The sequence below is a fragment of the Peromyscus californicus genome, unplaced genomic scaffold (genome assembly GCF_007827085.1).
Source record: "Peromyscus californicus insignis strain IS unplaced genomic scaffold, ASM782708v3 Scaffold_15__1_contigs__length_86483966, whole genome shotgun sequence".
In the NCBI taxonomy this organism is placed as follows: domain Eukaryota; kingdom Metazoa; phylum Chordata; class Mammalia; order Rodentia; family Cricetidae; genus Peromyscus; species Peromyscus californicus.
In genome coordinates, this window is record NW_026294447.1 from 65,579,640 (window position 1) to 65,602,863 (window position 23,224).

The window sequence follows — 23,224 nt, forward strand, 5'->3', positions numbered from 1 at the left end:
GCGCGTGCACATGCACACACACACACACACACACTAAATTCCTCATATGACAGAAAATGTATTGTCTTTCTGACTCTTGTTTGCTTAACATAATCTCCTGTTCTATTCATTTTCCTGAAAATTGTGTAATTTTGTTAAGGCAGGATGAAAGGCCATTGAGTTCATGTAATACATTTCTATCAATTGATGATCCTCCAGGATAAATCATATTCCAGCTGTTGTAAAATGTGCAACAAAAATCATGGATCTCTATGTCACACTGACCTAAAGTCCTTGAGTTAAGTGCCCCAGGAGTGAGGTAGCTGGATATTAAGGTGGTTCTATTTTTAGTTTTTGGAGATTCCCATGCTTGCCAAACACTAGTTTATTCTCCCGCCACCAGCATCTAAGGGTTTCTCTGCCTGCAACTCCGCCAGCATTTGTTTTCTGTTGTAAAAGACATATTTAACATGTTTGTGCCTTTGCCTGCATGAGTTTGTGTCCCACATGCATGCAGGAGCCCAGGGAGGCCAAAAGATGGCATCAGATGCCTTGGAACTGGATTTGTAGGCAGTTGCAAGCCACCATGTGGGTGCTGGTGATGGAAGCCCAGTTCTCTCAAGAGCAGCAGCACTTATAACGCCTGAGCCATCTCTGCAGGGCCCACTTCTTTTCCTGGTGACTCATTCTGACTGGGTGAGAAGAAACCATGCCATTTTAACAGGCATTTCCCTGACAGCTAAAGATTTTGGCTATTTTTCAAATGTTCATGGGCTATTTGCCTTTTGTTTTTTGAGAACTCTCTGTTCACTTTTCCATTTATTAGGTAATTTAGATTTATGAGTATTTAATTTTTAGGTCATTATAGATTCTAGATATTAATCCCCTGTAAGATATATAGTTGGCAAAGGTCTTCTTCCTTTCTGTGGGCTCTCTTTACTCTGCTAAGAGTTTCCTTTGCTGTTTCCCACAATCCCATTTTTCAAATTATTGGGATTATTTCCCATGCCACTGGAGTCTTATTCAGAAAGTCTTTGCCTATGGTTGTGTCTTGAACCGTATTCCTCTAGAAGCCTCAAAGTTGAAAGCTCGTATTAAGGTCTTTGGTCCATTCAGAATTGATTTCCTGCAGGGTGAGAACTCTGGGTCTAGTTTCATTCTCCCTGTGGAATCCAGTTTCCCAGTGACATCTTTTGAATTCAGTATATATTTAAGGCGTTTGTCAACAATTGGGTGTCTGTAGACTGTAAGTTTACCTCCAGCTCCTCTGCTCTGCTCCACTGTCTATATGTCTGCTCTTGTGCCAGAACCATGCTGCTTGTGTTACTATGGCTCTGCAGTATATTTTCTTTTTGAAAGTGTGTGTGTGTGTGTGTGTGTGTGTGTGTGTGTGTGTGTGTGTGTGTGTGTGCGTGCGGAGAACTGAGCTCTGATCCTCTGGGGCAGCAGCAAGCATCCCTAACTGCCGAGGCATCTCTCCAGCCCTGCATCATTTCCATCAGGCATTGAGAAGCATCTGCCAGGTTGCTCTACTGGGGGTCGCTTTGGCTATTGCGGGTGTTGAGTGCTTTCACATGAACTTTTGGGTTGTTTTTTGAGTTCCGTGAAGGAGGTTGTACTTTTACAGGGATTATGTTGCATCTATAGGTTGCTTTTAGTAGTTTAGCCATTATCACAGTACATATTCTGTTCATCCACGAACAAGACAGATCTTTCCATCCTCTAATGTCTTCAATTTATTTCTTAAATGTTTTAAAGTCTTGATTATGCAAGTATTTCATGTCCTTAGTTAGGTTTATCCCTAGGAATATTTGGGATTTTTTAGAAGCAATATGAATTTGAATTTTTCCTTATTTCTTTCTTGGCATACTTGTTATTACTATATAGGAAATTTACTAGGATTTGTATATTAATTTTGAAATCTGCTACTCTGCTGGGAATGATTATTATATCTAAGGGTTTTCTGGTGGAGTGTTCAGGACCCTGTAACTATAGGAACTTGTCATCTGGATATAATTATACTTTCGTGTGTCCCTTTCATTTCTTGTCTTATTGCTCTTGCTAAGACTTTAAGTACTGTGCTGAGGAAGAGAAGATGAGACACTCCGTGAATTTCTGATTTTAAAAGAAGTGTTTTCAGTTTTTCCTACTTCATATAAACTTCAACATTCATATAATGTTGACTATAGGTTTTGTGTGTCAAAATACTAAAAGTATAGTTTAATGGAGGAGGAGTGGATGGGGGAGTGGGAACAGAGAGGGGATGGGAGAGAGGGACTGAGAGAAGGGAGGGGAAACTGTGGCTGGGATATAAAATAAATAAATAAATTTATTTTTTTAAAGTATAGTTTAAAAGAAAAAAGTGGGGGAAACAACTTTCAAAAAATAAAGGAAAGGTGAATTGTTGGTACAGCTTCTTCCTGTGACTTTAAAATTGGAATGTTGGGTAGATACAGGAGAGAGGACAGTTGATTTGTAGGCTCTTGTGCTTCCTAGGAGTTATGCCGGGGCTGAGGCTGTCCCCAGCAAGTGTCCTGTGCCCACTGCCGCTGTCTTCCCTTTCATCGCAGCGCTGCACTTTTAACTACTAGCTGCCTGGCCAAGGCTGTAGCCTGTGGGGGATTCTGTTTCCCCCAGACAATGGCTCTATTGCTGCCCCTAAAGGTAGCTTTAACTAAATTGCTATCACTATTGTTCTAATAAAGTTTGAGGTTCAAAGGCTAGGGTGAAAACCTGTGAGCTCAGGGAGTTAGAGCAATAACTGGCTAGCTTTCTCTCTTAGCGGGCCTCTCTCCTTCCACACCACCCCAACTAAAAAACCCACACTGTGCTCCTCCCTGCTACTTCCTGTCAACTGATTGCTAACCCTGCCTCTCCGAGCCCAGGTTAATGTTATTAACACAAATGCAACACATCTTTACATAGCTAAACAAATGCAGCATAAACAAATGTAACACATCTTTGCCTAGTTAAACAAATATTCCACAACACGCCACAGCTGTCTTCACAGTAGTTGTTGCCCTTCTTTTACACCAGAGGCCCCTACTGGCCACACTTAGCTTTTCAGTCTGCGGACTTGGAAGTTTTACCACCCCCCTGAAACTCCCCAGTTCATACCACCTGTGATGGCTAATGTTCTAAGCTAAGGGGTGTCTCCCAGGGAAATTCAGAGGGGAAAGCAGCCACAGCACTGAGAGCTGTCTCCACCCTCTTATACCCTGCTAGTGTTACACACCCTGCAGAGGGATGAGGGCATGGATATCTAGGCAAAGATGTGTTACATTTGTTGATGCTGCATTTGTTTAGTTATGTAAAGATGTGTTGCATTTGTGTTAATAACATTAACCTGGGCTCGGAGAGGCAGGGTTAGCAATCAGTTGACAGGAAGTAGCAGGGAGGAGCATAGTGTGGGTTTTTTAGTTGGGGTGGTGTGGAAGGAGAGAGGTTTCCAGGGACGCCTGCTAAGAGAGAAAGAGTAGCCTGCAGGTGCTTCAGAGTTCCCACTTTCTAAGGCAATGAGTCTCAGAATGCACTAGTGGCTCCAGAGTGCTGTTCTCAATCCTGGGGCTATCGGCCCTATTCTGTTGATGAGATCTGCTTCCAGACACTAAGGATGGAGCAAGCTTTCCCTGTGAGTGCACTTCACTCCATCAGCCACGTCTCCTGCACCTGTGTCTTTCGGTGTGCCAGCATTTGGTCCTGGATCTCCACAGCTGCCTCCTGTAACTGTCTTTCACCTTAGGGTTGGGTCAGGTGGATTTCAGGCTCCCTGAAGTAGCTCTTCCCTGTTCTTAGGCCCTCTGGAATGACACATTTTTGAAGGAGGGTTTTTTCTGAGTTGAGGAGAATGAAAATTCCTCCTCTCCACTACTGGCCCTTCTTACTAGGGATTGTTGTCTCACCAAGACCATGGATCTGAGGTTTGCAAGACTCCCATGCTTGTCCTGAGGGTGGTACTGCCAATCCCTTCTCCTCATGGCCACTGCTGCTCTTCTGGATGAGGTTTCTGCTGTCCTTCCCTCTGCTAAGAGGGGAGAGCTGGACGCCACTTTTTCTTTTTATGCATTGCCTGTTTTTTCTATACATCTTGTGAGTCTCATGCTCTTTCACTCTTTGGAATAGAGTCTGTTCTTTCTTACGTTGAATGCTCTTCTTCACGAAGCCACATGAAGGCAGCTTCTTTCTTAATTTGGCACTTTATTCTCTGTTTCTTTTCATCTATTTCATGACTATTTTAGCCTAAAATAGGGAAAAATGAATGTTAAATGAGTTAGTTCAGTCAAAGTCAGATCATCCCTGAACAGAGCCCACCAACATAAGAAGCCTGGTGTTCATTTCTTAAGCCTCCATTGCACCTGCCTTGCAGCCCACTCTGGTCCACATGTCCCTCTTGGACTCCTCACCCTGATTTTGCATCACTACATCCCAGCAGTTCAGCTTTTACAGTATCATAAACTGTGTCTTAGTTATGTTTCTATTGCTGTGACAAAACACCATTGTTGGGATCATCTTTTTGTACACTGTGTGGATATGTTTCTGTCCTTCCTCACCTGCCTAAGATACCTGCTAATTGGTTTAATAAAGAGCTGAATAGTCAATAGCTAGGCAGGAGAGGATAGGTGGGACTTCCAGGTAGAAATAGGAACTCTGGGGAAGAATCTGAGGTGCAGGAGATTCACTAGCCAGACACGGAGGAAGTTGGAAAGACAGTATGGAAGAGAGGTAACAAGCCACATGGCAGAACATAGATGACTATAAATAAGTTAATTTAAGTTTTAAGAGCTAGTTGGGAACAAGACTAAGCTAAGGCCAAGCTTTTATAATTAATAGAAAGTCTCTGTATCATTATTTGGGAGCTGGCATCCAAAGAAAGACCTGCTATACACCATGACCAAGGCAACTTATAAAAGAAAGTATTTAATTGGACTTTTGATCTCAAAGAATTAGAGACCACAATGGCATGGTGGCAGGAACAGCTGAGAGCTCACATTTTTATCCACAAGCAGGAGGCAGAGAAGGTATACCAGGAATCCTTTGAAACCTCAAAGCTGCCTCCAGTGACATACCTCCACCAGCAAAGCCACACCTCCTAATCCTTTCCAAACAGTTCCACCAATTAGAGACAAAGTATTCAAACATATGAGTCTATAGGGGCCATTCTCAATCAAACCACCACAGATTGTTAATCAGGTCATTGTCACAGAGGCTGCCGTCTGGTGGGTAGCAACTTAAACAAAGCTTTAGCTTCAGAGAAGGGCAGTGAGGAAAACCAAAATGTCTTATCAAGACTCCACTCCTGCTGAGGCTATTGAGGAAAGCTGGACAGTGTTTAATTATTAGCCAACCTCCACAGGAAGCAAGAAGTCATCAGAAGGAAGTCAAGCCCGTGTGGGAGCAGTGTCAGCACTGAGTCCCACAAGCTGGACCCAAGCTCAGGAGTTACGGAAACAGCTTCAGGCACAGTGTCCCCGTGGGCATTTTATAGCCAGCTCTGGAAACATACAGAGCTTGTGCCATCTGCTGGCTTGCAGTAAGCCGAACACAGATACTCTTAGGGTATCTGTTGCTGTGAAGAGGCATCACGACCATAGCAACTCTTAAAAAGGAAAACATTTAATTGGGGTGGCTTACTGTTCAGGGTTTAGTCCATTATCACAGTGACAGGACAAGGTCATGTGCAGGCAGAGATGGTTCTGGAGAAGGAGCTGAGGTTCCTATATCTTGATCGAAAGGCAATGGGAAGTGAACTGCTTTACTGGTCATAGCTTGAGCATAGGGGACCACAAAAGCCTACCCCCACAGTGACACACTTCCTCCAACAATGTCATAACCACTCCAACAAAGCAGCAGCTCCTAATAGTGGCACTCCTTTGGGGGTCATTTTCTTTCAAACCACAGCATTTTACTCCCTGGCCCTTAAAGGCTTGTAGCCATATCATAATAAAAAAAAAAAAATTTAACACAAAATCTAAATGGTCTTTTAATAAAAAACCCAGAACCAGATATTGGGGTAAATACTGAAAATTCAGAGAGACAAAGGAACAAGCCATTGCCATATCTTACCTCTAGGACTCCACAGCCTGAAAAGGCTCCAGCCAAAAAAGCTTTAGTTCCTGTCTCCTCACGCCTTATATACCTTTCTCCACCCAGCCATATTACTTCCTTCTTAGTGCTAGGATTAAAGGTGTGTGCTACCACTGCCTGGCTCTGTTTCTCTCCTAGACTGAGTCAATCTCATGTAGTCCAGGGTAACTTTGAACTCACAGAGATCCAGATGGAGCTCTGCCTCCCGAGTGCTGAGATTAAAGGTGTGTGCCACCCCTGCCTGGCCTCTGTGTTTAATCTAGAGGCTTGTTTTGTTCTCTGACCTTCAGGAAAATTTTATTAGGGTACACGATATATCACCACATTTCCTCTTTTTGTCTGAAATAACAAAAGAAGGTTATAACTAATATAAGAAAAACTATATACAATAAGTATATACAATATATACAATCAATAATTACATTAACAATGTCCAGTCCATAAACATTTGACAAATTCAGAGAAAATACTCCATTATCTATCCTGTTTTGGTGAGTCCAAAATGTTGCACCTAATTCACCTTCTATCCTTACTTATATGACCACTTGTATTACCAACCCGAAATTATCTTTTGATGTCTTTCAAACTTATACACTTTACACCTCTTTAGTGAGTTTCTTTTCTGAATTTGTTAACAAGAAAAACTATAGCTATCTAGTTTTCAACTCCTTCAGAGACTGGAGAAAGAAATAATATTAACTAAGTAAGCAGGAAGTGCAAACAAGCAACTTCCAAAAAAAAAAAAGTGAGAAATGGCAGAAACAATTGAGTGCCTGGACAGTCACCCAAGATTTCTCTGCAATGTTGCAGCATCCATCTTTGGCCTACAGGTCTGGCACATCTGACAGACTCGTCTGTGAGGCAGGATTTTCCAAAGGGCTGTCCTACTTTGTCTTGGCAAAGATCGGCAGTCCTTTCTTTTGTGTCCTGCTTGTCCATTTTGGACAGCATACTGTCAGCAGTCAAGGCAAGAGTACTTTCTTGCCGAGTGGCAAACTTTTGCCATAAAGAAAGCAAACTTCATATGGAGTTTCTTCAATGGCCATCATCTTCTCTGAAGTAGATTGGTGCTGCCAGGAGCAGACATGTCTCATAGTCATAAAAAAAGAATCTATGTTATTAAAACATCTTAAATGCCATATTTTGCAGAACTCTGAAATGTTTGAAGATGACCTGTCTACCTAAAATACTTTTCTGTTTGACCTTGAAATATACCTAATATGACTACACGTTTGATTATAATAACTAACTACCAACTTTCAGTTCTTTGTATCCTAATTAGTTGGTAATAATAACTTTCAAGGACTAGCAATTTACATTACATTGTTAAATGAGCGGTATAGGTACAATACCTTGAACAAGAGTAGAAATATATGTACAATATATTCTAACAAAAATAATCTCAAATTTTTATCAATATAAACAATTTATATACAGTATACAAAAATCTAATTCAATGTAAATATTTAAAATTAGTAGTTGCTTTTTAAAAGTAGATTCAGTAATCTATCTTTTTATCTTAGATCTATATTCTTCCTTTTTCTTTTCAGGGTAGATTCAATAATGTACTCTTTTATCCTATCATTTCTATATAACTCATTTCTATATCATGTCCCCCTTTCTTCTTTTTGAAAGAGATTGACTGACCAATAACAATATTTAACCAACCCCTAAACAAAGACAAACATCCATAATCCATTCTTGGGGAATGTGGCTATAGTTTTCTAGGCTACTTCCTGCTGACTGGGGGCTCTGGTAGTCTTATGGGGACACAAAGAAAATGTAGGATTATGGTCAAGTCCTGACTGGAGTAGTCTGTGAGGCTGGATCATCTCAGCTAGTCATCTCAATATTGTCGTGAGCAGTTTGTAGACCAAAGCTGATCTTTGGGTGGTGTTTGTCAGCTTAATGGTGTTATCATTGTTCCAATGGAATCATCATTGTGGGGTCCCATCATCTTTTTAGAACTTCAAAATCTTTTTCATAGGACATTTTTTTCTGGATGATTTGTCCTTTTTCTTCAGATGTCTAATTTGTCCAGTGTTCTTCAGATTCCTTAGCTTTCATTCTCCTGAAAGAAAAAAACAAAACTCTTCCCCAACCCTAACTTTGGGGAGTTTCCAAATCTAATCTTTATCAATTTTGATTAATGGTTTCTCCTTAAATTTTTGTTTTATTTTCTAAAGCTGTTCTATCATCCAGAGCAGTATGTTTTTTTTACAATAAGCCTTAGGTTCTTCAATTGCTCTGGAAGGAGTTTCTTCCATGATGACAGGAAAGGACTGAATGGAATTTGACATGGGGGCCTGCAAGAGGCCCCTCAGGGAGTTTCCTGACAGCAAAGGCAAGGGATTACCTTGTCTGTCCCTTGTTGATCTACATTTGTTAGTCCAATGTCTGCCTTACTGCACCTTCTGCATAATCCAGAACGTAAGGGTTTTCTATTGAGATTATTTTTTTTAGCAAAAACATTGTTTCTAGGAATGCCCTGCTTATAGTCCATTTTTAGGTGACCTTGTTTACCACAATTGAAACATTTGGCATTACTATTTTTTTCAAACCTCTGGAAATCACCTCTCCTATCCAAGCATCATCATGGTCATGAGATTCAATATTAATTGTATTTCAGATCCATTCCTCCAAGGGTGCTGATCTTGCCTTTAATGGCGTAATTACCCCCTGTGCATTAGCATTTTCAAAAGCCAGAGTCTCAATTCATATCTGCCTAACTTCTGAATTTGGTATAATTCTATTTACTGCTGAAGTTAGTCTCTTTAAGAAATCAGTGAAGTTTTCTTTTGGGCCCAGCATAACTTTAGTAAATGACTCAATTTTATTTCTTACTTCTTCAATTCTGTTCCAAGCATTCAAGGCTGCCATTTGGCATAAAGCCAGGGTATGGTCATCATATAAAGGTTGTCTTTGTATATTAGCATTATCTCCCTCTCTAAGAATTTGATTTTGGGAGATTTCAATACCTCTAGCCCTACGTCATTGTTCAATGGTTTTAGCTTCATCCTTCCACCAGGTCCTCCATTGTAATTCGGGACCAGCCTCTAGGACTGCTGTAACAAAATCTGCTGTAACCAAATCTCTCCAGTCCTGAGGGATAATTCTTTTACAAGTTGACCATGAGTTTATCATCTGCTTCATGAAAGGTGAGTGTGAGACCATATGAGACTATTGCTTCTTTGAATATCCACAAATCTAGCAATTGCACAGGAGTCCAGTCAGCTCTTACACAGTGTTGGGGATATCTATCATTTGGCAGTTCCTGTAGGTTACTGGATAGATTAAGGTTGGCTGTTTGAAACCCCTAGGTTGTTTCTCTGTAACCTTATAATGCAATGCTGAGATTGGTTCACCTTTAAATTCCTCTAAATATCTCTATGATCTGTTTTAACAGATTTCTCTAAAACTTTTATTTTGGCACTCATGTTACCCAAATTTTTTAATGATAAAATAGAGAGGATCAAACAAGTAATATTTATAATTGATATTACATAAATTCCATCTACATTAATTATCCTCTCATTCCACTTTTAGACCATCAATCATGTTATCAAACAGAGACCAAACTCCCTCCATTGTAAAAATGTTTCTCAACTTTAATGTGAGGAAAAGAACTTTCCTTTAACTAATTCCTCCCTTTAAGAAATCCCAATTGACTCACCAAATTTGCTGACAACATCAATTCAGATGTTGTCTGTGGCAGCCCAAGGAGGGGGCCCAGAGAAAGCCAAAACCCACTGGGAGAGGAAAGAAGTGAAAGATCCAGCCATCTGCACAGGGAAAATGTGCAAAAGTGGCTAGCTCCTGCAGTTTTTGAAGCCCCAAAACCTATGGAGTTTGCTGCAGAGAGGCTGCAAAAATCCTTAACTGGCAAGGTGGGTACTCTAGCCCAGGTGGTGTAGAGATTCTGGCCACTTGTAGCTCCAGCTTAAGTCACAGGCAAGCAGCTTTTTCATGAACTCATGCCCCAAAAGTTGGATGCCAGGTGTTGTACAAATATTAAAAAGGTCTTTTAATAAAAATGCATTCAGTCCAACTTCAAAAGTCCCCTTAATCTATAGCAGTCTCAAGCTTACTTTAAAAGTCTAAAGTTCAAAGTCTCTTCCAAGATTTGTGCAGTCTCTTAACTGTAATCCCCTGCAAAATCAAAATCAAGAAGCAGATCACATACTTCCAACATATAATGGCACAGGATATATATTACCATTCAAAACATAGAGAAGGGAGCATAGTGAGGAAATATTGGACCAAAGCAAGACTGAAAACAAGCTGGGCAAACTCCAAACCCTGCATCTCCATGTCTGATGTAAACATGTTCTTCAGATCTCTAACTTCTTTCAGCTTTGTTGTCTGTAAAACACTTCCCTCTGTTGGGCTAGTTCCACTCCCTGTTAGCAGCTCTCCTTGGCAGGTATCCCATGGCTCTGGTATCTCCAATATCTTGGAATCTCTGAGGAAATCAGGCTTCACCTTCACAGCTTCATGCAACAGCATCTCTAGGCCTCCATTCAGGGGTACCCCTGACACATGCCTGTCCTCAGTGGCTTTCCTTAGTCACTCTTTGACTCTAAAGTCAGAAGCACGTGGCCAAAGCTGCCAAGTTCTACTGCTTGTTGTGTCTGGAACATGGCCCCCTCATTCAGTTACATCTTCACCAACTTTCTGTTTTCCATGGTTTTCTTCTCTGACTAAGCCTGACTGTCCTTGAACTTGCTCTGTGGACCAAGTGGCCTCAAACTCAAAGATCTGCCGGCTTCTGCCTCTGGGGTGCTGGGATTAAAGGAATACACCACCACACCTGGCTCTAAGCTTTTCTTTAATTCCTTTTCACAATTCGAAACTTAGCTGGGTGGGATCTTGCCCTGAGGTCACCATTCCCCTTATTCCATTTTGTAATCTTTTTATCTCCCTGAACACAGGACTTAGCTCCATTCTACTTTCTGGTGCTCCTTTTCTCCTCAAATTGTACATTTTATATTTTTCCTTACTAAGCTTGCTTCTTTTCATTATAAATCTTCATTTGAATTAGTACCATATGACAGAGTAGTACTGTTTTGAGATTTCTTCTGCCAGTGGAATTAATCTGAAACTCTTCAATTTAGCCACAGGCAGACTTTTTGGACAAAGACAAAAAGCAGTCACATACTTTTCAAACTATCACAAGAATGATCTCTAGGCAACATAATAAAATTCTTCTCCTCTGAAACCTCTTGAGCCAGGGCCCCACAGTTCATCAAGTCACACTCAGCACCACTGCCTTCCATGTTCCTACTATGATAGCCCATTAAGCAGCACTTAAAGTGTTCAACTGCTTTTCTAATCCACAGGCCCAAGATCCATATTCCTTCAAAAAAAAAAAAAAAAAAAAAAAACCATGGTCAGGCCTATCACAGTAATACCCTAGTTCCTGGTACCAACTTCTGTCTTAGTTAGGGTTTCTATTGCTATGAACAGACATCATGACCATGACAACTATTCTAAAGAAAACATTTAATTGGAGTGGCTTACAGTTTAGAGGTTTAGCCCATTATCATCATGGTAGGACATGATAGTATGCAGGCAGACATAGCACTGGAGAAGGGGCTGTGAGATTCCTACATCTTGATCTACAAGCAGCAGGAAGTGAACTGTCTCACTGGTCATAGCTTGAGCATGGGGAACCCCAAAGCCTACCCCCACAGTGACACACTTCCTCCAACAATGTCATACCCACTCCAACAAAGTCATAGCTCCTAGTAGTGCCACTCCCTTTGGGAACAATTTTCCTTCAAACCACCACAGATACCCACTGAGGGCTCCTGATGTTCACCACATGAGCACCTGGTCACTATGGTGCTCTGTGTCCTTGGACAGCTGTCTGCAACTGGGTAAGGCACAGCTCCCTCATAAACAGGCTCAGTGTTTATGCACCGAGGAGGCAAGGTGGGCAGCAAGACACAATCTGAACAAAGCCTACTCATCATGATGAGGGATGAGTTCCAACCCAAAGCACAGGTCCTCAATTTCTTTATGTGTTCATTGGGAAAGATACCACATGTCTTTTCTACCACACATAGTAGTCTAGACAATCAGCGACACAAAAGCAACATGTCCCATACATGGTGTCTACTGGCCTAGTGACCAGATATACAATGTAAATGATGTTCTGTGGCCTTTTGAAGCCCAGGGTTAGGAAAGGTGAGAGAGGCTTTTCCACCATGGGGCACAGTATGGCTAGCTACAAAAATGACAGTCAGTAGCCAAAGTAATTAGCAATGGTGTTCTTGTGGTGGGTTAAGGCTGAGACACCAGACATGAACTTCCTTAACAATGAAGCTCCTATGCTGCCCTCTGAGGAATACCTCTGCCCTACTCCTAATTCTTGGGGCTCTGGTTTTTCCAGATGGACAAGAGCAAAAGCCAACCATCTTATTGATGACATTACATGTGGAGCATCACTGCAGAGGCAGGGCTTAAATGATTCTTTCTGAGCGAGATCCAGGACAGGCACCAAAACTACACAGAGAAACCCTGTCTTGGGGGGAAAAAAAAAAAAGATGTCGACCTGCACGTTCTGAGCCTTGTGAATGTGGTTCAGTAAGCTCTGAACCTGGCCCCTACAGGCTCACACTTAACTCTGCTCCCACTGCTCCGTCCACACCAGAAGCTGCAAACTGACACTGGGCAGGTTTACTTTCAGCCCTGCAACTTGCCTGGGAGAAGCTTTTCAACCTCTGGATGCCCAATACCACTCCCAGGCCTGGGCAGCAGCTACAGCCCCACTGAAGGCAGAGCCGTCTCTCCCTGTGTTTGCCCCATGACATCAGGACTCTGGGGCCTGGTTGCTCAAGATATGAGAGTATTGGGGTGTCTTTGAGAAAGGCAGAAACTTTCTTAGGGAGCTAGGGTCCCAGGAACCACCAAACCAAACTCTGAACCAGTGGCTTACAAGTTCTTGTCTCTCAAATTCGAAGACTTCACGGACAACAGAGGGAGAGTCTTAATGAGAGGCTTGTTATAGAGTCGTAGGTGGGAGCTCAGGAAAGAAGGAGGTGCTCACTTAGGAGCCGGCAGAGACAGAAAACACAACTCTGCTCTGGCCTCCATCAAGAACATTTCAGAACTGATGCTTTAGGGGCCCCGCCCTCCCTAAACCAGTTTCTGTTGCTCGCACAAGCCCCTGCTGCTGGGCAGAGCATCTTTCTGGAGATTGTCAGCAAATGCTGCAGTTCACAACACTCTTCTTCAACCCTCCGCAAGTCGCTAGGATATAGCCACTGCTAGGATATAGGTTAGGGAGTTCCCTCCTGAAACTCAAGGCTTAAGCTGACCGGAAATGTTCTGTCCAGACAGCACCTTGGCACTGAGGCGCTGTGCTAGGAGGCTTCGCTTTTGTCTTACAAATTTAATGCTTTTTAAAATTTTTTACTATGTCTTTTGTTTTTGAGATTACAAATAATCACACCATTTCCTCCTTCTCTTTCCTTCCACTCTCCAAGCTCTTCCATAGACCCTCCTCCTTGCTCTCTTTCAAATTTTAAAAAGCTGACTTGTGCTCCCCTCCCTCTCCCCCATCTTCTTGTTCTCATGCCTTCTCTTGCATTTAAACACATGCAGAAGCCACCCAATACTCCCCATGGGAACCGAGAGTAATATTATAGGTAATCTGTGTTTTGTGCTTTATTAATCAAGTAGAACACTAATAAAAAAAACTCTTCATAATTAGTGGAATAGGCACTAATTCAAAGATGTTTATTGGAATAGAAAATTAGAATTTGATTACACCTTTGCTCCTGAACAATGACTGGCTTTCATTACCTTGGTGTTTGTTTAGAGGTTGGTCTTAGTTATTTATGCTGCTCCATTTATTAAACAAACCAGATGGTTTGTGTCATTTGTTTTTAGTTGAATGTGTTGATAAAAATGCTACAGAGGTTTCTCTGGACATGTGGCAATTTCCCCACATTCTGGCCTCTGCTCTCTTCCTGGGATGATCTTGGGGACACGTAATCCTGTCACAGCTGGGCCACGGATGGGCCAGGAACATGCACCTTTCAAGTCCACATAGGGACGTGTTCCCTGGAGTGAAGGGACAGGCTGAGATGGAGACCTTCTGCGCCTTTCTCCAGTCTCAGCTGTGCTGGGGCCTGGGTGCTGAGCCAGGCACTCCTCATGTTGTCAATGCCGGTGGCAGCTGCTGGTTTAGGGAAGTGATGGTTGACAGCTAATCTCAGAAGATTTACTGGAGGGTTGCTCCTAGGAGGCAGCCATCACAGGCACTGGGGTATGGAAGGAAGTGGAAGCCTCAGAGGATAGAATGGCCATTGCTTCTGCCACTGAGGAAAGGCTGGGCCTCAAAGAGAGCCCAGCGGGTGGGAACCAGGATCCAAGGAAACAATGCAGGAGCAAGCTGTCTATCACTCCCATCTCCCTGATAGACCTTCACAGCCAGGCCATGCTACCTCTCTAGTTCTTCTGCTTCATTTTAAACAGAAGTCTTTAAACCCTGCTGTTTCTGCCCTTTCTCTCCACCCCACCACCGTCATCTGTCTCCCACTTCCACCCCCTAGTAAGATGTCAAGGCCATCCCTGTCTCACACTGAAGGGAGCTGTTTGCAACATCTGGTTTGCTGCTGTGGTTTGCAGGCATGGTGATCCATGCCTCCTGTCCCAGCACTTGGGATGTAGAGGTACAATTAGGAATTCAAAGCCAACCTGGACGTGAAACCCTATCTCAAAAAAACAAAAATGTTTTGGTTTAGAATGTTTGAAAGCCTGCCTGCCACTTGTTTGGCCCCAGAATTGGGTGTTCCCCAGGATTGGAGGTTCCCCAGGATTGAGGGTTCCCCAGGATTGGGGGTTCCTTGATAAAGTTGGGTGCATGTAACAGCAGTCAGAAGTCACAGGTTCCTGCATTGGCCTTAAAATTTAAAAAAAAAAAAAAAAAAAAAAACCACTGTGGCTGAGCCTCTGGTCACTAGCCATGGTAGTTAGTACCTCTGATCCAAAGTGACACCCCTTGGGGGCAGCCCGAACCCATGATTGGTATGTATGGGGTACCGGTCCTTCTTACTGTCCTCCTGTGGGCCACCTGGCAGAGCTGTCCAGTGCTGAGCTTCCTGTGGGTTGGTGAGGCCCCAAGACTGCACTGTATCCAGACTCTTCCCACCACATTCTCCATTGCCCCTACCATTGGTCTGAGTGCATGTCCCCATAGCCTGCCACAACCTGGCCTGAGAAGCATGAAGCCTTAACCCCAGCTAGTCTGTTTCTCCAGTGAGTTGACCGTGGAGGGTGGTGGGGAATCCAGTGGAAGGGAAAGTGGAATGCCTGTGAACTGTGGCCAGCTTAGAAATGTTCTAGTACCTCCCAGAGTGGCTCCAGAGGCCTCAAGAAAGGCAGGATATGGAGGAGAACCTGGCTCCTGACTCAGTACCTCAGTGATTTTCCATGACTCCCCACGGTCACAGCACTCACAACTTCTGCCCTGAGCCACCAGCCCACAGCATCCCGACAACCTGCAGTGGTGTGGGAGGGTTGCGGGGGGGGGGGGCATTGCTCCTTCTCCAACCCTTCCTTTCTCCCTCCTCACAGCACTCAGCTCTCCCACCACACTGGCCAGAGACACAGCTCCACACAGCCAGCTGCAGCAGCCCGAGTTCTCTTCACTCCAGTCGGGTGAAGCTGGGGTTATTGACTTCACCTCAGAAAAGACCTTCAGGATGAGCCAGCATGAAGCAGACCTGGAGTTCCTGAAAAGGAGATTGCATGGGATTAAAATATAAAAGACTCCATGGAAAAGATAAGACACCTCTATGAGCATGAGGGTGGCCTTCTTAAGAGAGAGACACTGTATCATCTTTACTGTATCCATATGCACGATTTTGGTAGCTCTAAAGTTACATCTCAAGGGTTGCCAGGGGTTTGTTTTGTTTTAATGAGGCTATAGTGTGGTTCTGGAGATCTTCTTGGAGAAGCTCACTCTGATAAGGTGAAACTTTGGTCACAAAGGTAGCATTGGGCGGGGCTAGAAAGTGTCTTTTGTTATGGGGCTTCTTGTGAGATTCTAGAAAATTGTAGGTTTAAGCTTGGAAGGAGAAGGGCCTACACACTTGGACCTGAGTCCCTGATCATTGCTATCTTAACATTCTCTACACTAAAAGAATGTTGTCGCTGTGCAGGCAACTCCAGAACAAACACTGTTCCCTGCTGGGATTCTCAACTCTCAGCTGACAGGGGACTTCAGCCAGACTCCTTCCCTGGTGTTCCTCCTCCTCTGCCCACAGCAACAGCCTCTCAGTACCAGCTCTTGCCTACAGACACAGGCTGTGCTCTCTCAAGGTGGCCCGTGCAGACTGGTGGAACATGGGGTGCCAGGGGTCAGGGGAACCATGCCAATTAGGTAGTGGTTCAGAAAAGGGCATATCTAGGAGTCTGGGGATAGCAAGGGTTCCTGGACGTGATCACTCACAGAGATCAATGTATGGTCTCTGCTTCAAGCCCAGCTTCTCAGGAGAGTGTCTTGAAACTCCAGAATGCCACATGCCCTTTCTGGCCCTTCACCAACTGCCTGGTGCACACACACACACCCTTCTCCACCTGTATCAATAGAATGGTGGCCTCTTGGAAAGCAACGTGGCCTCTGGGGAAAGTAGTCCCACAGGCCCCCTTCAAGCCCAGATCTCTGAAGTCCCATGTCCCCTCAGGGGCCTCTGACCTGTGCTTTCCAGCTGAGTTACCACTGTCTCCTCTCATTGCCCCAGCACCTGGAAGGCCCTCTCTTTGCCTGGAAGGAGAGCTGTAGGCAGAGAGGCAGAGGAACCTGTCCAAGACCATAAAGCCGCAAAGCCCACGGGAAGCCTTATCCTTGGGTCTGTCATGGCCAATGAAACAAGCAGATGTGCAATATTCAAAAACTACTATATCAAGAAGACATCAGGACCCTGCTTGGTGGGGAAGGAAGATGCCACACGTCAGATACAAAGTGTGAGGAATGAGGCAGCAGGTGGCACGTGTGAGAAAAGCTGGGAGGGTAATGCACATATGGACTCTCAGGAAAGGCCACACCCACACACAGGTGTGAGGGACTGTAGTACAAAGAACTGGGAAAACCAAGTCTGCCCGTGAGCCAATCCTCCCCTTAACCTTAGTCTTTGACCTATTGTGCATAACTGCATAGTTCCACTGACAAAGAAAAGGAGAGAATGAAATACCCAAGAAAGGAGTGAACACCACAGAGAGGGTGTGGGGGGCGTGTAAAGTCCGTGTGTCTTCTGTCTGGCTGCGGCTGGCTGGGCAGCTTACCCTGGGGAGGGAATCCTGACCCTGGAGTCTCCTTGCGATTCTTTGGGGAGTTGTGGGTGTGTACCTAACTGAAGCCTTCAAACCCCAGGTAGTATCACACATGCCTCTAAAGGCATGTGGAGGTACACGCACAAACCCAAACACACATGTGCACATGCTCACATGTGTGTATCCATCCATATCACCCTGAGAATATGACCGACCATACAAGTGTGTACATGTGTACACACGTGTAGTAACTGAAACTGCAAAGACTGATGCTCTCCTGTGCACTGTGTACTTCTAACTCCTGAGTCCTGACTTAGAAATTATGGGAGTCTAAAACTCCTTGGGCTTTATGGGTTAAGATGGCTGCCAAGCCTGATGATTTGAGTTTGACCCCTGGAAGAAGAAAACCAGCTCCCGACTTCCTCATATATACTATGGTACATGCATGTATGCAGTGTGCACACATGCACACACATGCTCATATGCATGCACACATGCACACACAAACGTATTTTTAAAATTATTTTGAAAGAGCCATCCAGGGGCTGGAGAGGTTTCTCAGTGGTTAAGAGCACTTGTTGCTCTTACAGAGGACCTAGGTTTGGTTTCCAGCACCATATGGTGGCTCATAACTATAACTGCAGTCCCAGGGGATCTGTACCCCTCTCAGAACATGACCTCTGCAGACACCAGCCAGATACGCACATGGTACACATCCATACATGCATACAAAATACTCATACACATAAAATAAAATAGATCTTTAAAAAATGTTTTTAAAAGCCATACCTTTAATTCTAGCAGGCAGATCTCTCTGGATTTGAGCCCCGCGTGATCTACATAGAGAGTTCCAGTCTATCCGGGACTCTACAGTGAGACCCTGTCTCAAAAAAACCAAAAAAATTAAAGAGGTGTTCAGAGCCAGTCGCAGTGAGATGAGCGGAGTGCCCTCCGTGGCTGTTCAGGGATTCAGCTCCCAGAGTCCCGTGCTATGAGCATGAGGCCATGCTCCACACAAGGGCACCCTTCAGGAAAGGAACTGCAGAGTTTGCAACACGCCATTTGTAATTCCAAGTATCATCTCCTTCCTGGATGGGTTCCCATCCCTGGCTTATTTCCTGAGATCATTGCAAGTGCTATTTAGTAATAAGTGGCTAGTTCATCAAGAGGCTGGAAGTAGCTTTTCCTTCAACAGATGTGGCTCCCACCAAAGCTTATCTGCACCAAACTGCCGTTTAACAAACCTCGCCACCCAACGGTTGGAATTCTTTCTCTTTTTACTCCCACCAAATCACAGTCGGAAGTCACCATCCATGCCTGGAAGCGTGGGAGAATCTCATCCCGTCGTCCGTGCCTGCACTGAACCAATTGTCTGGTGACTCCCGGCCACTCTCCCTGCCTGCTTGGGACTCAGCCCTGTCTGCCACTTGTTCATCTCCCCTGCCAAACTTCCAGTCTGTAAAATGGGGGTTGAGAAGGTTGGAAGCGGGTGTCCTGCTGGAGCTCAAGCCCAGCCACAGGATGGAGGGAATGCACTGGTGATTTCTGGATTACCGTGCCTGCTCTCTGGTATCCCTCCAAGTGATGAAAGAGTAACTAAAGATTGCTGCTAAGTGTAACAGGTCACCGTGGGTAGGGGACAAGTGAGGAGGCCTGGAGAAGAGTTCTCATAGAGGGAGGAGGGACCCGGAAGGAGAAACACTTCACCACAGGAAGCATTGGTAACCAGGGACTTGGGGAGCCAATCTCTTCCTGCTCTCGACAAAGGGATAACAGGAGAAAGAATAAGGATGCGGCAAGAAGACAAAACACTTCCAGCAGACACCAGCTGGCAACTTGACCTTATGCTTCCACAACTCACACTGTGAGACAATAAATGTCTATGGCTTACGCTTTGAACCGGGCACCTTTGGGTAGTTGAGCTGCCTGGACAGAGCACTTGCTTTGAGGCAGGTTGAGTGTCCACCATCCTTCCATATCCCTCCACCTTCACCAGAAATCTGGCTAGAATTAAAACCTGTGTCGACGGGCAACTCTGGAGACAGCTGCCTTACAGTAACCGGGCTGGCCAGCCAGCTCATATTCCTGGGCAGGAATATCAACTGAGTAATGGGCACAGTGAAGGCCTCCTCCTGCAGACTCACTGACAGCTAGAGCTGGGAAGGAGAGGTATTCAAGACCCCAAATCCTGTGAAAGCACAGGTCAGGAAGAGCTGCCTAGAACACAGAGCCCTTCGTGGGAATGCAGCCCTGAGGGATGCCTAAAGTCGTACCTGGATCTTCTTATCCCAGGTACAGTGAGATGGGCAGTGATTATTGTTATGTCCATGGGGCTCTCATACAAAATAAAGCAGAATGAAGCTTTCTTGATGGCAACAGATAGCTAATGTATCAGCACCAAAGACCCACGATGACTAGGGCACCCTTAGCACAGCTGAGTACACTTTGATTTCAATATGAGAACCCTGTGTGCTTACAGGTCAAACTATTAAACGTGGATTTAGCAAAAATAGAAAAGCAAAGGCATTGCCTCTGATCTGGATGTGAGTCCAACTCACAAAGCCTTAAACTGTGGTTGGAAGCAATCCTTTCACCATCTGCCACACTCCTGTCTCTTCACCCATATGTCCTCCCCACGCTAGGGACATTCAGGTAGGCAGCATATGATCTCAGGGAGACACGGGTCACCTCAGGGAAAGACAGGTCACCTCAAGGAGACACAGGTCACCACAGGGAGGGATGCACAGGACACCTCAGGGAGACATGACTCACTGTGGGAAGATACAGATCATAGTGGATGACTGACGGGAATTGACTGGGAGACAGAGCAGGAGGAGAAATGTGAGGTCAGACATGCCCCAGTAGCCATCTGATGCCAAAGGTCCAAGTAGGCTGATGCAATGACTCCTATAAATTTCACACACCTTAGGGATGAGCAAAAAATCTGCACACAATTCCATCAGGATACAAGATGTCTTCCAAACACAGCAGCCTCTATAGCCCCATACACAAGGATGACCAGCAACCCTCCATCTGCTGGCCAGTGCCCACCTGAGCACATAACACAGCCTCAGCGTAGTCTATCTGAGTTGACCCACTGACTGTTCACTGTTCACTCTCAAACTCTCCGAGGTACCTGGGTACAAAAGCTACCATTCTTTAAGAGTCCAATCACGCCGGGCGGTGGTGGCGCACGCCTTTAATCCCAGCACTCGGGAGGCAGAGCCAGGCGGATGGATCTCTGTGAGTTCGAGGCCAGCCTGGGCTACAGAGTGAGTTCCAGGAAAGGCGCAAAGCTACACAGAGAAACCCTGTCTCGAAAAACCAAAAAAAAAAAAAAAAAAAAAAAAAGAGTCCAATCACAGCCGGGGGTGGTGATGCATACCTTTAATCCCAGCACTCGGGAGGCAGAGGCAGGTGGATCTCTGGAGGCCAGCCTGGTCTACAGAGTGAGTTCCAGCACAGCCAGAGCTGTTACACAGGGGAAAGCCTGTCTTGAAAAACCAAACAAAACAGACAACAACAACAAAATCCAACCGCTGCCACAGTGACAGCAGCTGTGAAAACCTCAGATTTCATATAAAAGCCAACTGCTAAAATTGTGCGTGTAACCAAGATCGGGATGACCACTCACAGCCTGTGAATACGACAACCTGCTGAGAAAGTTTGGGAGGCCCATCACTTGCAGTGGACAAACCCTGGCGGAATGAGGAGAGAGTAACGCCCAGCAGAAAATAGACCGGATGCTGTCCGAACCCTGATCTCTGGAAGAACGAAGTTACACAAGGTGACTTAAGAGGTTTCCATGGGTGGCCGGGCCTTCCTGCATAGAAATGGGGGAGGAGTGGATGGGGGGAGGTGCAGGGGGAGGTGCAGAGGGGTTGGGAGGAGAGGAGGAAGGGGAAACTTCGACTGGGATGTAAATAATAATAATAATAATAATAATAACAATAACAAATCATTAAAAAGTTTTACATGCTTTGCCTTAGGTTTTACTATTAGTCTCTACACTTTACTATTAGCCCCCAATTTAGGGACTTTTAGGAGAGGTGAGTATATCTATGTCCATGTGCGCACATTATGTGTGGGTGCCAGTGGTCAGTGTTAACTGACCAGTCAACTGGCCAATGAGATCCAAGAGGTTCTCCCAGGTGCCTCCCCCACCCTGCAGTTACAGGTGTGCACCTCTCCCAGGTGCCCCCTCCACCCTGCAGTTACAGATGTGCACCTCTCCCAGGTGCCCCCTCCACCCTACAGTTACAGATGTGCACCGCTCCCAGGTGCCTCCCCCACCCTGCAGTTACAGGTGTGCACCGCTCCCAGGTGCCTCCCCCACCCTGCAGTTACAGGTGTGCACCTCTCCCAGGTGCCTCCCCCACCCTGCAGTTACAGGTGTGCACCGCTGCCAGTTTTGCATTGCTCCCAGCTTCTCACCCGGGCGCTTCTCACCCGGGGGCTTCTCACCCGGGTGCTGGAACCTGCTCCGGTCCTCATGCTCCGGTCCTCATGCTCCGGTCCTCATGCTCCGGTCCTCATGCTCCGGTCCTCATGCTCACATCTCACCTGCATCTCCCAGGTTTGTTTTTCCTTTTAGGCTTTTTGAGACAGAATGCTGCCATGTAGTCCAGGTGCTTGAGAACACTTGAACTTTTGAGGACAAAATAGAAGCTGAATACTAATCTTGCTGTTTCAGAATTTTGCAGATAAGAAAACCTCCAGATCTGTGTCAATTGGGACAGGAAAAAAACCTCACCTGCCTTCTTAAAAAGTACTTTTGAATTTTAAAAAATATTTAGTTTAAAATTTTTTAATTTAATTTAATTAATTAAAAATATAAAGTTTTTAAAATAAGTATGGGAAAGAAAGGAAAAAGATACAAGTAACTCAAGAGCCCAGGGGGTCACCTGCTAAACAGTGCTGTGATAGCTGGACAAAGCAGGTGTATACTAAAGAGAAAAGCTCATTCTCTCCCCGCTTTTTCCCGCTATGGCTCCTCCCCTGTGCCCCCTCCTCCTGTATCTGCCCCATGCCTGGCTGTTTAATACAACTGGGCTCTGTTATGGAGCACTCCAGGAGAAAACAGAATTTGCACATTAGCTGAGGCCTTGGAAGACTCCACTGTGGCTCCCTCCACATCTTATGGGTTAAGGCACTTGGGACCAGTCACTCCTCAGACGAAAGATGGGAGAGACACCCTGGAGTGAAGAGCCCAGTGGGCCACCTCTACAGACCAGCCCCACCAGCTTCAGGCCACAAACTACGCCAGCAAGCAGGTAGGTGCCTCACGTCTCCAGTCTCCTCCCTTTTCTGATGGGATGGGCCAGGACACATCAACAGTGGAGTCCACGTGCCAGGTGCCCTGCCATCACCCCACCCCACCCCACCCCCGGGCCCAAGGTGTTCACAGGCTGCCAGTGCCACTCCTCACTGCAGACGGTGCCAACCTCCCCAGGAAAGAGGCAGCGGCCGGCCATGTAGCAACTGTCCACTCCAGGGAGACAGTGGTCTCAGAGAACAGTTACTCACAGGCCACTTCCCTTCTTGTCTGACAGAGTGAAAGCGTCTTTCGGTTTGGGAATTAAAAGTTGCCTTTCATAAGTACTTGTTTTAGAATCATTAGCTAAAATTAAGCCCTTATTCACCAGCTTTTTTTAGACTGAGTAATTTTTAACTCTACCATGTGATAAATCAGATTAATTTAAAAACTATTTGTCACTTCTTTGCGTGGTGTACTGGCTGGTTTTGTGTGTCAACGTGAAACAAGCTGGAGTCATCAGAGAGGAAGGAGCCTCAGCTGAGGAAATGCCTCCATGAGATCCAGCTATACGGCATTTTCTCAATCAGTGATCAGTGCGGGAGGGCTCAGCCCATGGTGGGT

General features: G+C 45.1%; 1 long non-coding RNA gene across 4 annotated transcripts in view; it reads right to left on the bottom strand.

Moving 5' to 3' along the window:
* Positions 1–2,290: 2,290 nt before the first annotated feature.
* The window catches only part of LOC128111045 (uncharacterized), an 80,916-nt gene continuing 59,982 nt past the window's right edge, over positions 2,291–23,224 (bottom strand). For 3 of the 4 annotated variants that reach the window (XR_008218447.1, XR_008218449.1, XR_008218448.1), the window contains 2 exons: positions 18,136–18,226; positions 13,777–15,806 (listed from right to left, as the gene is read on the bottom strand). This is a non-coding gene — a long non-coding RNA (uncharacterized LOC128111045). Of the gene's footprint in view, positions 4,219–6,243; positions 6,403–10,151; positions 15,807–18,135; positions 18,227–23,224 lie in introns of those variants that run through there. The other variant, XR_008218446.1, reaches the window with a different exon arrangement.